This window comes from Pseudophryne corroboree, chromosome 2 (genome assembly GCF_028390025.1).
Source record: "Pseudophryne corroboree isolate aPseCor3 chromosome 2, aPseCor3.hap2, whole genome shotgun sequence".
NCBI classification, from domain to species: domain Eukaryota; kingdom Metazoa; phylum Chordata; class Amphibia; order Anura; family Myobatrachidae; genus Pseudophryne; species Pseudophryne corroboree.
Genome location: NC_086445.1, coordinates 417,515,642 through 417,531,397, shown reverse-complemented (window position 1 = coordinate 417,531,397; position 15,756 = coordinate 417,515,642).

Sequence of the window (15,756 nt, the reverse complement as noted above, 5' to 3'; positions counted from 1 at the left end):
TCATCGCTTATGCTCACAGGAAAGGAGCTATTTCATTGCTATCATTAAAGCCGTCTGGGTGATGGGATCCTATTTTGTAGATCCAGTACATCTCGCATCTTGATAAAGGGTTTGAAAGGTCACCACCTCTTTCACCTAGCGAGACCTGTTCGATTCCTTTGAATTTGAGTTCTTCTGGATCCGAATTATGATGTACTAGAAAGTGTTTTGAGACCGCATGTGTTTGGACCTTATTTTTGATGTTCCTAATGTGTTCCTGAATTTGGAGTTTTAAAGGTCTCTTAGTTTTTCCAACATATTTCATTTTGCACAGACACTCCAACACGTAGATCACTGATGGTGTATTATAATTAATAAATTGTTTGATCTTAAAGTCCTCCTTACAACTCACATTCTGAAATGTCTTCCTGTTTAGGTGTAGATAGTTACAAAAATTGCTGCACCCACACTTATAACACCCCACACATTTTGGCATGGATGTTTTAGGTGCCTCACGATTCCTTGACAGGCACAGTGCAAGAAGGTCTTTGAGATTCTGTGATTTCCTGAAAACCATCCGTGGTTCTCTGGGTAGATGGTCCTTCAGGATAGGGTCCATAAGTAAGATGTACTAATGGGTCTTTAATGCTCTCTTAATAGTACTTTCATGTCTACTATAGGTGGTGATGAACATAACTTTATCCTCCTTAGTTTCTTTGAGTTTATATCGGCCTTAGTCCTTGTGTTTGCTTCATCCAGAATATGTTGAGGGTATCATTTTTCCTTGAATCTCTCTGTATAGACTAGTAGTTGTTTTGTCACGATCCTCAGGTAGTTTTCAGTTTCGTGCAATCCTGCTGAATTGTGAGAAAGGGATATTGTTTTTCCATTGTTGAAGATGGTTGCTTTTAAAATGTACGTAACTATTCATATCGACCTATTTAATGTAATTTCTTGTTAGTATCTCTTTCCCCGAATGTGTTAACATGAGATCCAGAAACTCTACTTGTTCTGCATTATCACAGGAAGTGAAGCTGAGGTTCATGTTGTTGTCTGATATGTAAGTTAAAAAGTCCTTAAAAGTGGATTCATCACCATCCCAAACAATTAAAATGTCATCTATATAACGTTTATAAAAAATAATATTCTGTTTAAAAAGATGATTTGTGTAAATGTACTCATTTTCCCAGTGGCCCATAAAAAGGTTGGCAAAACTGGGTGCAAAAATGGTACCCATAGTGGTCCCGCACACCTGGAGATTATATGTGATCCAAAAACTTAAAATAGTTATGTTTCAGGACAAAATTCATAAGTTCACAAATAAAAATTTGATGGTCTTCCGTAATTGAATGATCATTACTGAGAAATCCATTGCATGCCTCAATCCCTTTGTCATGTTCAATGCACATATAGAGGGATTGTACATCTTTTGTGGCCCATCTATATATGTCTTTCCATTTAAGAAGCTCCATCAAATTCAGAACTGAAGTGGTGTCTTTCAAATACGCTTGTAAATCTATCACATACTTTCTTAGAAAGATGTCCACATATTCAGATAGGTGCGAAGTCAAGGAGTCTATCCCCACCACAATTGGTCTGCCTGGCTGATTCATCATGGACTTATGCACTCTCGGAAGGAAGTAAAAAATGGGGGTAGTGGGGTTCAGAATCAAGAGGTACTGGTATTCTTCCTTAGTTATCCACTGCAGAGACCTCTCATGAGAATGGTCCTAAATTCCTACACAAATAATTATTTGGGGTCTGTCGGTAATACGGTATACGAGGATATATCTCCCAGTAATCTTTCGGCTTCTGCGACATATGTCTCTTGGTCTAAAATGACCAAACCCCCCCCCCCTCCCATTGTCAGCCGGTTTTATAATGATATCCTTATTCTCTTGTAAGTCCTTAATAGCTTGAATCTCTCTATTGGTCAAATTTTTCCTTTAATTGGTTTGATGTCAGCATTGCACAGATCTTTCTTTACCAGGTCATAGAAGATGCCAATGTTATGCCCTTTAGATTTTAGCGGGTAAAATTTCAATGTTGGTTTGAATCCTGACTTCGACTGCTCATAGTTCTGTATCACAGTGTCTTCTTTCATGAGAAAGTGTTGCTTGAGGGTGAGTTTCCATACAAACTTGTGTAGGTCCACAAATACATAAAATTTGTGCATCCCCTTGGTAGGTGCAAATTACAAACCTTTGTTCAGTAGTGAGGTTTCATATGTAGTTAATGTATGACTCAATAGGTTGAATATGCCTTTGGGTATGGGTGGTTCTACTGTAGATTCCTTCTTTTGTATAGGCTCTTTCCTCCTGCCCCCCGCAACATTCTCTTCTACAAATCTTCTTTTTAGAGGTAAGGCATGCATTACTTTTTCTTTGAGAATGTTCCTCGTCGTATCTCGAAACCATGTGCTTGGTACTCGGGACAAAAAATCCCCCTTACTGGAATCAAGTCTTTGTAGTGTCATGAATCTATTTGTTGTTCGTACGGGGTGGGTGCCCTGTGTACCTTTTGTGTAGGTTTTGTTCCCTTTTCTTCTCTGGTACTGATTGCCAATACTCTCTTTTTCCTTTTGGTTCCTGTGGACCTCCTTTCATAAAGCGACTCCTGCTCTTAATTCTATTATTCTCATAATCATGGTTGTCCCTGTTGAACTTCTTTTCTTTATTCCTGATGACCTCTTCCTCGATATGTTCTAATTTCTTATGCAGAACCTTCTCATTGATCTTAAAATCCTCTTTATCCTTGAATGTTTCAAAAGCTGTCTTAGCTTCCTTGATCTCTGTTTCTAGGTTCATATGAATGCATTTTTTCTCTGTAATGAGTACCCTCATTAATTGGATGGAGCAATTATGTAGTATGTGGTCCCACTTCATCATAAAATCATTGTTCTCATTTCCAAATGTGGGTTGTTTCAGAATCCTTAGTGCGCTATAACCAGTCCCAGATTGTACAAAGCCAATTTAAAAGACTTTGTTTCTAAGATGTGATATTGGGGTACCTATATAGAATCACCCTCACACCAAAATATCACCCAACAATGAAAAGCCCAAAGGCTAAATTAGAATTTTACAATTATACATTTGTTAAAGAAACATAAAGATAATTTACAGTGTTCAGTTACAACTGGCAGAAACAAAGAAATATCTACGGTCCCTACACAAGTAATCCAGATGTAAACAATACCCTCCCTCACCTTAAAATTGTGAGCTCAAGGGGGTAAGTCAATTCCACTATGTGAGTGCCCCATATTAGATGACCCAATGCGTTTCGTCTATCGACTTCTTCAGGGGTTTAACATTTCTTAAAAGTGGGTGAGACAAAAAAGTGGAAGATTAGGTCTATTGAACACTATGTTAGGGAATACTAACATATATATATATATATATATATATATATATATATTTGGTCTATAATGATAAAATAAATTACCTACCTATAAAAAGTACTTTTAGTTGCTGTAAGGCGACTTTAATTTGTTTAGGAACAATCTAACTCGTCAGATTGGATGTACAATTGAATGGTACCTTAATAGAGACAACTAATTAGCTGGACATATACTAGAGGGAAGAATATCTACTAACATATAGACATATAATACAATATTCAGAGACAATCATCAGCCTACACCTTTAATAGTGGATTTTATATTGATTTAAAGGGCTCCTTACATTATACCCAATTGTTTGTTTAGGGATAGTGATATATTATTAAAGTGTTCTTAACTAGGGAAGAGTCTTTAGTACCTACCAATTTAGAACAATTTAGCTGTTGTCTGGAAACAGTAGGCCAAACAAAGTCATGATGGGCCTAGTATCCTGATTAATATCTAAAACATAAATAAATTAGTTTTGAATCAATCATTTGTAATCTAGGTTTCCTCCTCTACTACTTATTAAATCTATTTTGATTCTCAAATCAATATTCATAGAGAACCATCTCAAATAGAGCAATTCTTACACAGCTTTCCCGGTGGTATAATGTCTGTAAAGAGGGGGGAGTTGACATTAATTAGTGATAAATCACCTCCTACTTCTATAAATCCATAAAATTCACATACATATTTCAGATGGACAAGAAGAATTTCTTAGTGCCTCCACTCTAAGAAATGCTGTTCTCCGTATCACAGCTGTATCGAAGATACTTACTATGAATTTAATATTAGTTCAGTTAGGATCTACTATTTATTTTAGGAATAGTAGGTCCCTAGATTTCAATTTAACACTGTATACTTTACTACCTTAATTTTAGTGTAGCAATTCAAAAAATATCTGAAGCTTACTCCATTCTCAGAACTATATGGAATTCCCACATTGTTTACCATCAGGCCTCTACATAATTATAATACTATATGGAATTCCCACATTGTTTACCATCAGGCCTCTACATAATTATAATACAAAATTTATACACTTTATTCCACAGATCTTATTTGTTCTAAAGGATATTCAATACAGACAGAGATTAAAGAATGATACAAAAAAACAACTTCATGACCTCTACATCGTTAATATTACTGATATTCTACACAACTTTGTCGATTTAATGCAATGTCAAGTCAATTTCAGTCTGACAGTGAACTTTCAGTTTAAATAGCTCCAGCAGCCCATATTTTTAACTCTAATATCTAATGGATTTCTCCAGAGCTAACAATTGTTGTTTCACAATCTCGTCTTGAAAACACTATTAGCAATCTTTCCAAACTTAAAGCCTAAGTCAAATAATGAGTTACTAAATTTCATAGAAAAATCTCATAGGAATCCAGAAGAAAAAAGCAATGCTTACCAGAGCCTCAGTGTGTCTGTGTGTGTCTCTCCCTCCAAATTGGAATGAACTAAAGGGAGCTTTTACCAGGTATTTAACTGGTTTGTCCTCTGACCTCACTTCCTCTTATTAGTGATTCAAACAAATCCTTAAACCTTTTTTATACCTTCATTAAATAAACATTCCCTATTAAATGCACTTACTACTTTGTATCCATGTGTTATACTTCACTATACACTAAATGCTTTGTTGCTATAAACTTAAGAAAGTGCTTATTATGTGTTTAATTTTCCTGATATACTTTTCACCTGTGTCAGTTTTATGTGTTTCACTTAATGTGTACACTCCTGCGTACCACCCTTCTCATGTGGAGGGCAGCTAGTACCATATTGTGTATTGATCATGCGTGTGTAACATAAAAAGGATTCCTCCTCACAGTAAGGATCTTCTACAGGTTACCACTGCGACGCCTGCCCTAAGCGACGCCAACGTGGCCCCTGTTCAGGGCCTTTACGTGAAGGGGCACACGCATCATCGCCTGGTACATTCCACATGAAGCACTGTATGTTGCATATGGTGCACCGTGCGCCAAACTAAGATCCCATATTACCAATGAGCCTGTATTTTTACATTTATACTACATTGCAACCCATTTATTTGACCTTGGCTTAACAACACCTACAAATATGAAAAATATTAAACAATAGAGAAGCATTGATTTTATTACATTTATAGCTATAGCGATATATACCATAGCAATTCATACAGAATGTAGAAAAAGACAATTAATAGCACCATTATATGGTCAAAAAATAACATTTAGTTATAGAAATAATTAAACATTACATTTCGATAAACCCATATACACTATCAAAAAATACAGCTGTTGATGACACCATTTTACAAATGACAAAAAACGGCAAAAGCATCACACAGCAGCAATGCCTTTGTATTTGAGGAGTAACTCCCGGCCAGCGCAGCTCTTGCGGCTGACTGGGAGTTACTCGTCGCTCCCGCTGACTGCAGCGGCTGCGTGACACATCAAGCAGCCACCATGGCCTGCCCCCCCAATGGTCTGCGATGCCTGCCCTAAGCGACGCCAACGTGGCCCCTGTTCAGCGCCTTTACGTGAAGGGGCACACGCATCATCGCCTGGTACATTCCACATGATGCACTGTATGTTCCATATGGTGCACCGTGCGCCAAACTAAGATCCCATATTACCAATGAGCCTGTATTTTTACATTTATACTACATTGCAACCCATTTATTTGACCTTGGCTTAACAACACCTACAAATATGAAAAAAATTAAACAATAGAGAAGCATTGATTTTATTACAGCAATGCCTTTGTATTTGAGGAGTAACTCCCGGCCAGCGCAGCTCTTGCAGCTGACTGGGAGTTACTTGTCGCTCCCGCTGGCTGCAGCGGCTGCGTGACACATCAGGCAGCCACCATGGCCTGCCCCCCCAATGGTCTGGCCACGCCTGCATTGGCCGGACCACTCCACCTAAATGGCGGCTTAACGCCGCCATTCATCCCCCTCCTGCCCAGCGACGGCCTCTGTCTCAGAGGCGATCACTGGGTACCTATGACTGCCATGTGCCGGCGCACTGCAGCGCTGGCACATGCGCAGTTCTGACCCGATCGCTGCACTGGGACAAACTGCAGCGAGCGATCGGGTCGGAATGACCCCCATAATCTCTTAATTTGTATTTAAAGCCATCATCCAATATCTGATTAAACTGTTTTTTCTCCATATACTTGCAGCATATACATCTTCCACATTGATAGCAGCCCCCTATATTATTCAAAAACTGTGTATTCTATGTTGGTGACTGTGTTTTGACTGCTTTCAATTTATTGTGTGCAAAAATATTTTTAAAATTACCAGCTCATTTAAACACTACCTGAGGTTTTGCAGCCAAACTTGGTCCCAGTATCGGATCTCTTAACAAGATATCCCAATGTTTCTCTAATATATTTTTAATCGTGACATTTTCCTTATTAAATTGGGTAATGAATGGTCTACATTTAAACTGTTTTTTTATTTTTTACACTTTTTGTTTTAGACAGAAGATCTTTACGATCTCTACCAGGTGCCCTCCGTATTGCATCCTCAATTTTGTCAGGATTATAACCTCTAGTCAGAAAATGAGCTTTTAAAACTTCTGCTTGTTTCTAAAATTCTACTGTCTCACTACAATTTCTTCAATGCCTCAAGAATTGTGCATATGGCCCACTGTTAATCCATGTAGGATGGTGACAGCTGGATGCTGGTATTAAGCTATTTGCGTCCACCTGCTTAAAAAAGGTAGAGGTTTTAATCTTCTGATTCATAGAACTTTCCAGTTTGATGTCCAAGTAATCAACACAACTTTCATGCACTTTATAAGGGAATTTTAAATTGTAAGTGTTCTGATGAATAAAGGTAAGAAATTCCGCAATTGTCGAAAAATCACCTCTCTAAATAATGAAATCGTCTATGTATCTCCAATAGAACCAAATATTTTCTCTTTCAAATTTAGTACCAAATACAAATGACTCCTCCCACTGCCCCATCAGCAGGTTGGCATATGATGGGTCAAATTTGGTCCCCATCACAGCCCCCTGCTGCTGGAGGTAGTGGTAGTCGCCAAATGTGAAACAGTTGTGAGTGAGAATAAACTGTATGCTACTGAGTATAAAAGATGTCTCCTCTAGGGTTTCGTCTTTGTTTCTTTCGAGTACTTTCTGGACTGCATCTATACCTTTGTCATGTGGTATTGACAAGTATAGTGCTTGGATGTATATAGTCATCCATCTATCTTCTCCTGTCCAGATCATATCTTTGATATCTTGCAGGAGACTAGTAGAGTCCCTAAGAAAAGACGGTAGTTTTCTGACATAGGGCTGGAACTTCAAATCGACAAAATGGGAAAACTTTGCTGTCAGATCCTTGTGGACTTTTGGAAGATGGTAAAAAATCGCCATCATGGGATGTTTTGTATGGAGATACTCACATATATATATATATATTTAACTTTGTTAATTTTTTTATATGACAGGAAGTGAACAAAGCACTCTGGGATATAACTTACGGGGGTGCTGTGTGCAGAACAGTACAAACAAATTATACAACTTTTTTGTTTTTTTAAAACTTTTTTGTTTTTTTACTTGTATCAATTTTTGTTTAACTTTTTTTGCAACTGACTATACACACAAGTGCTTTTAAGTTTATGCAGTGGGTGGGGTATGGCCTGTGGAGTCAGTGTAGCACCATTGAGTGGCATCATTAGACTGGGCACTGGACACAGCTTGTGGATGGACACAGCACAGCACTTGTGGATGGACCCAGCACAGCCACTTAATGGACACAGCACAGCCACTACTGAATGGGCACAGCTCAGCCACTTGTATGGAGTCTGGACACACAGCACAGGCACTTGTCTGGAGTCTGGACATGGGACAGCCATATTTTATTGAGTCACTCTTACTCTGGACACAGCACAGCCAAGTGTCGGGAGTCTGGACAAGGTAAAGCCATATTTTATTGAGTCACTGTCACTCTGGACACAGCACATTCACTTATGGACTCTGGAGTCTGGACACAGCACATGAACCAGCAGCACACAGTACAGCATACAGCAGCATGCCTGAGAACAGCAAAAATTGCGCTTGCATAAAGAGTCCTGACCGTGGCTTATATATAGCATTATATAGATCCCAAATCCTGATAGAAACTGATGATGGGAAGATGATGTTTTGTCTTCATTTGGAATCAGAGCCTGGAAGCTTGGATTGACAGGAAGTTCGGACATGCTCGGATTAGAGGTAATCTGAGATGGCTCAACTCTACTTTAGACACCATACAGTTACATGCTCTCACCTTTGAGATTCATAGACTTTTATTCAAACTTGGGCTGGCTTGTAAGCCACATTCATAAATGCCTATTATAGGTCTAATAAACAACAAAGACAACATTTGGCAACATTTTGTAGCAAAAACAAATATTCCAGCACTTTATTAATCTTTATTATACTAAGGGGGAATTCAGTTAGCTGTGGTAGATTACCACAGCTAATTGATCACCATGGGATATCCAATTAGCCCTGAAGCCAGCAGTCATCTGTAATTTTTTTCACCTGCTTAAGCGGGTCAAAAAAAAATTCACTGCTCACTCGGGGGTTAACGGGTGCTGCGACTGTGTTATCACACAAATCCATAGCGTTTTCATGGATTCTGTGAGTTCGTTTTCATGGATTCTGTGAGTTAAGACCCATTAACTTGTGTTAATGCCCATGAACACATTAAGTTAACAGGTGTTAACTAGGCTATTAAGAGAAGTCGGGACCTGAATATAATAGCCTTGGGCTACATCCTTATTTCAGCAGGTAATTGAATCCCCCCATAGTCCCAGATGCGCAGCATAAATTCCATATAAAGTATAAATTCAGAACAAAAAACAATTACAGTTTATTTGCTTTACTCTACTGTAAATCAGTGTGATTTTTGCAAAGTCAGAGCATGAAGAATAATTACATCAATATGTAATAACTACAGTATACTTATGAACTAACAAATAAACCACAAGATCAAACACAAACATAACTCTTTGCACATAATATGCTACATGTTATTGGTAAATTTACTGCAATAACAAACTATTCTAAGAAACTAATACAGTATAAGATCAATGAATGAAACTTTGTAGACACATGCTGTATGAAGTGCTAGTGGAATTACAAATGTTAGCCCCAGGCCTAAGTGTAAAGGGAATATGTTATAACTACTGTTATAAAACCATTTAGAAATAGTTGTTTTTTTTTATTTAAGAAAGTTTAAAAAGTATTTTAATAATATATTAAATATTTTATTTAAAAAATATATATACTGTATAGTAGTTTTGCACCCTTATAAACACACCCATGTCCATAGACCCCCCCATTGTAAAATTACTTTACACTACTCATCAGAACAAGCCTACCTAGTGGCAAAAACTTCCCACAATTATCAAGCCCCACCCCTCCTAGTAATAGATCCCTGTGGCAGATCCCCACTTTCATCCCCAGTGTCAAAGGGTCCTTACTGTTAGTGATCCCTCCCTAAGGGGTCAAACTCTTTAGGTGGTCAAGCATTCTTTTAAAGTAGAAGTATATATAGAATAAAAATGTAGCCTTTATTAATGACCATTAATAATCCCTAAGATTGGATAAGTATTAACACAAACAAAAAACACTATTACAAATATTGTGAACAAGTGTTCTCATTACAGAGGTGAAATATAGACAAAGACATACATGTACACATACACAGTAAAAAAATATAATAATTAAAAAGCAATCAGGTCCTTTTTTCATATCAATGAATATATAAGCAAGAATATCGCTGATTTATCAAATGATAAGCAGATAGTTTGGGTGTCAGTAAGATGTTAAGCATAGACAGGACTATTGAGGTATTTTCAAAGTTCTGTTGTCCCCCATTTGCCTGAGCATTGAATGGGGGTTGAAAGACTCCTGCTGGTACCAGTCCTTCGAAAAATAGTTAGCGTCAGGGAGCCGGGAACTTTTTCTTTCTGCCTTTGGCTGTTGATTGTTGGAAATCAGCGCAGACAATGAGAGAATTACTAGGTTACTCTTGTCTCTGACTGAAGGAGGGATTATTAATGGGCATTAATAAAGGTTAAGTTTTAATTTTTTATATACTTCTACTCTAAAAGAGTGCTCAACCACCTAAATAGTTTGACCCCTTACCCTTTATTTTGTTTTTGTTTCATATTGAATCCTTAACCACTCCGTGGAAGCACCACCATTTATATAATTTGAGATACTTACCTTTAATCACAAGTATGGCACAAATATAATTTCAATAACTTCTCCTGTGCAGTTAGATCTCCCTTTCCTATTACTCCACCCCTACCTGTCATAGCTGTCATCAGTCCTCCCTGCCGCAGCTAATCTTTGTACATGTAGAGATCAGCATAGTTATTACGGGGGGGGGGGGGGGGATGCTAAGATGCTAACAGCACACAATGCAGTCCATTTTTTGGCCTGCTCATGCACCTTGATTGATTTACCAATGGCGGTCACAGTGAGAATTTGGACACAAAGGGGTATATTTACTAAAGGGATGGTTTTCAGAAGTGGAGATGTTACCCATAGCAACCAATCAATCAGATTCTACTTATCATTTATTTTGCACCATCTACAAGATATTAGCTAGAATCTGATTGGATGCTATGGGCAACATCTCCAATTCTAAAAACCTGCACTTTAGTAAATATTCTCCCGGTAGTGTAGGCATTGCTAGTCAAAAGCATGTCACAACTGTTTCATGGGTGTGTCACAGTGAGTGAATTCGTATGTGTAAGCAGGTGTAACAGCTCTGGTGTCTTTATTGCTACAGACATTCTGAGCTCAGATATTTAATGCGCAGGTACGCAAGCTGTGGAATAGAGACACCACTAGTGTGCCTCTCTGTACTTATTACAGCGGTTGTGGCAGTAGCATACTGTTGCAATACAACGGCATGCCAATACTCTGCGTGTGTTCAACTCTGAGTCAGGCCCATTTGCAGCCCCGCATTCTCCTTAAGGGGGGGTTGGGCCATTTTAACAGAGGAGGGACAGGGGGAGGCGCAGGGAAGGGCACCTGCTTTTTATATTACTTGATCTGGAAGTGGGTCCATCCTCCATGGCCAGCGCCATCTTCCAGGTGATATTTGGGAAGATGATGCTAGCAACTAGAGAGCAAAGACTCTGGGTAATGCCAGTGCAATTTGTACACGCACCACTTATTGGTGCCACTGGGACTGGGACTCTTGTAAATCCATTGTCCATTACAAATGATTACTGATTACTTCTCCTGTGACTATATCTGGGGATAAAAAGATTATCTAGACAGTGTGACTTGTAGATTTCATCAAATAATATGCATTGTTTATTTAAACTGATGCAACACATACCCAGTGTGCACTAAACAGACATTGTAACTGAAATGGTGAGGTTAGACAATGCTGCCTTCATTGAAGATAACACACCATTTAATTAAAATCTCCAGCCTTGGATAGAGGACAAATGTAATAATGATGGGTGCATCTGAACATTGTTATAATTGGGAAGTGATTAAAAGGACATTAGGGAGGGGGTCAGGAATTCTGACTGAATCTTTTGATTATGGAGCTAATGCTTCTACCAGATCATACTGTAACATAGCTGTGGGGATATAGGGTGGGGCTAATACTGTATTTGTGGCATTTCAATCTTTATAGCGTTTAATGTACTTTTTATTCCTTCTGTTTCCATGTCTCTCTGGCTTGTGTCACTATTACCCCATGTGTGCGTTCATCCATTAGCCTATATATTCTGTACTATAATCTTACCCAGGTAAATACAGGTGGGCTGTGACCTGGCACATAGTGATGTCATGTTATGTTATTGTAGGAGAATGCCAGTCTGTGTATGAGGTTACAAGTATCATGGATAATCCTGTGATCCTTATATGGTCATACAGGAAATACATTTGAGGACCAGATAATGTCTCTTTGAAGCTTCTCCTCCACAGGGGACAATCAGGACTTAAACCAATTTCCCTGTCATTGTTCCTTCTGTTTACTGTTCTTTGTTAAACTCTGGTGTCTCACAGACAACTCGGAGCCTGACTCAGCATGTGGTCAACAGGAGAAGACCAGCTGTGGGAGGGAGTAGGGATATACCTGAGGTGGGGTCCCACCAATCAGAGACCTGCGTCTCCTCCCCAGGTGAGAGCGGCATTATGGGTATTTGGAAGGTTTTAAAAGAGGTTGCGCAGGTCAGCTCCACAAGTTAGTCACAGGACTCTGGCTAAGGGGTGATTCTCTGCCAGGGTACCTTGTGGAACACATCAAGAGTGCTGTGTGGACTTTTATGTACTTACTACTGCATGGACTAATCTGCTATCACTGCTGTGAAGGCTCATTGATAGTTCTGCTGTGTGGACTGTTTATCTGGAACTTCTGTGTGGAATTGTTGTGGACCTAAATCCTCTACTGGGACTTACTATCTGGACTGCTACATGTATACTGTTTCTGGGCTATATTTACATCTGTTTTCTGTGAATAATCTATTCCTGTGTGCAGTGAGAAATAAACCATCACTTTGGTTTCATCGGCTCTGTGTCTGAGTGATTAGAAGGACCCCGTATCTTCACATTTGGCGGCAAAAGTGGGATCATTCAGACAACAAACAACGACCGCAGGAAGCGTGAAGGCCCAGCAGAGAACAGAGGATCAGGCCATATGTAATGCAAGAGGGACTGCAGTGAGGTGGTAACAAGTGAGCAGGTGTCAGTCCTGTGCAAAATAAAATGTTTCCAAGGAAAGAAAATTAATGCCTCAAGTCTCCCAGGGCAGTGGAGCTCGTGGATGAAGGTGTGTCGGTGTATCAGCAGGCTGGTAAGCCGGATCTGTTATTGAGTGCTATAAAGATGCAGTACATTTGGGAGTACTGGAATGAAGCTAGGCGGATGATCAGTGGCTGGAGAGTATCCAGCATACAGGACAAGTTGTGTTACCTGGGGGATGCATTCCTGCACTGTAAAAGTGAGGCAGCCTCATGGAATCTGCTGGGGGAGCCAGAGTTTGTAGAATTCACAGAGGAAGTGATTGCTACAGTGACCCAAATGATGCAGATAAGTCAATATTCTGAGGCTGAAGGGCAAGTCAAGAATCAATTATCTTCTGGGTTAGAGCCAGAGGAAATATCCAAAATGGGGCCGCTGCAACCCGGGCAGATTACTGAGGAGCCCGCCTTGCAAGTGCCTGTTACCAAGGGAGAAGAGTCATTGTCAGCGGGGCCCATAACCACATTGGAATAAATGAGCATGGAGGAGCCGATAGCAGAATGCCAGCTGCAAGGCATCCCTTTCCAATTCTGCACTCGCAGGGAAATCCTCCAGCTTATTTTCCAGGATCAGCGGGATCCAACAAAAGTGTTCATCGATTACCGGATGTGGATCCTTCGTCTCGGCCCAGGGATGAGTGTGTGGGAACAGCTGGAGTGTCTGGAGGAGTGCTTCATTGTGGCAGAGGAAGAGGCAATGGATCAGGGGCTCCTGGATACCCCAGCATGGCGAGACCAGTGTTGCAGGGTGGATACAGAAAGGCACCGTCTGCAACAGCTTCTCCCACACCCAAGGGATGCAGTTGCCCGGTGTACTATGCTGGGAGAGACTAGTGCTGAAGTGAAGAAGGCTATGCCCACAAAACAGACATCCCAGGAGGAGCGGCGCTACACCTTCCTTTTGCTGAGGTGGAAGATGTAGACTAGTAACCAGCTGTCAGGGAATCAATGAATACTGTGCCCAAGAGATCACCATGGATGGGGGAGTATTGTTCCACTCCCCAACTACAAACATACCAGTCACGGGTGGCCTCTTGCTCCAGGATGCCCAGCTTATTCAGCTGGGGGAGGCTCATCACGATGGATTGGCAATGGCAGCCCTATTTATTTCACTGAGGAAGGCTGATGAGAAAATGCCATGTGCATACCCAGCTACCCTAACTCCACAAGAAGATTATGAAGGATTATTCCATTTTAACAATTTGGAGAATGAGGAGCTGCAATCTGAATACTGGTACGAAACCTGTGATTCAAAAGTGAAATTGGTAGCAGAGACTGTTACCATAATATCAGAGCAGGAACTAGAAAAGGATGTGTTGCACCACCATAATACCTGTGAAAGTGTTGTGGACTATAACTATGTGCCGAGGGATGTGCCTGCCTTAAGCCAGGCCCAAGCAACTAAAGATCAAGTGGAGGTTGGGAGATGCCACTTGCTACCTTGTCTCCTTTACCTGGGTGAAGGCACAGTGCAACCCACTCTCCTTCCATCTGCAGAGCAAGAGAAAGTTGTGGAGATAATTGTGGAAGCTTCAGTTGTCAAAACCCTGACTGGTACCCTACCAGCAACCAAGTGCACAGGACTGGCGGGGGAGGAGGTTATCCAGAGGAGGAGTGCGCTGAAGGAGCTGCAGGTGAGATACTGGCTTTTGAGAGGGAGCGCTGGCACAGGACCAGCCTGTGCTGGTGACTCCCCTGCAGCCACCAGCTGAATTGTTTCTGATGAAGGGTCCATCCTCAGCACTGGGTATTGAGACCACGTGCTGTACGGAAATTTGCCAGCCCCCTAGTTGGGGTTTGAGGAAGGAAGGACTGGACAGAGTTGCGAAGTGCTGGGGGCATAACCCCAACATTGGCCTGCCTTTAGGCAGCTGTTCCTTGTGCAAGGGGGGGAGGTGGAAGGTACTCCCTGCCCCGTTGTGCCAGAGGCACAGGTATTAGTACACCCAATAGGTGGGCCGGGTGTAAAAGTTTGCAATGTTGCGGAGTGGGGATACCCAACATCTGAATTGCTAAATCCCCTGCTGGTGAAAATGAATGTGTCATATTGTAATATTGTCCTTGCTGGTTGTTTAAAACTACTGCCTCTTACCACAAGGTCCGGAATATACAATTTATTTGTGAAATTGTGGTGCGCCTAAGGACGGTTTGATGATAAAAATCTTTTATTGTCTCTTACCACATGGGTCTGGTGTGACATCACCCTGTGGGACTCAGGTGGTACACACATGCATGATGTTCTCTCCCCTGCACTCACTGCTCCTGGGTGGTAATGTTTCCTCAACACTTCGGAACGAGGAACAAAAAGTAGAGGAAGGAATGTGGGGATATAGGGTGGGGCTAACACTGTATTTGTGGTGTTTAAATCTTTATAGCGTTTAATGTACCTTTTATTCCTTCTGTTTCCATGTCTCTCTGGCTTGTGTCACTATTACCCCATGTGTGCGTTCATCCATTAGCCTATATATTCTGTACTATAATCTTACCCAGGTAAATACAGGTGGGCTGTGACCTTGCACATAGTGATGTCATGTTATGTTATTGTAGGAGAATGCCAGTCTGTGTATGAGGTTACAAGTATCATGGATAATCCTGTGATCCTTATATGGTCACACAGGAAATACATTTGAGGACCAGGTAAT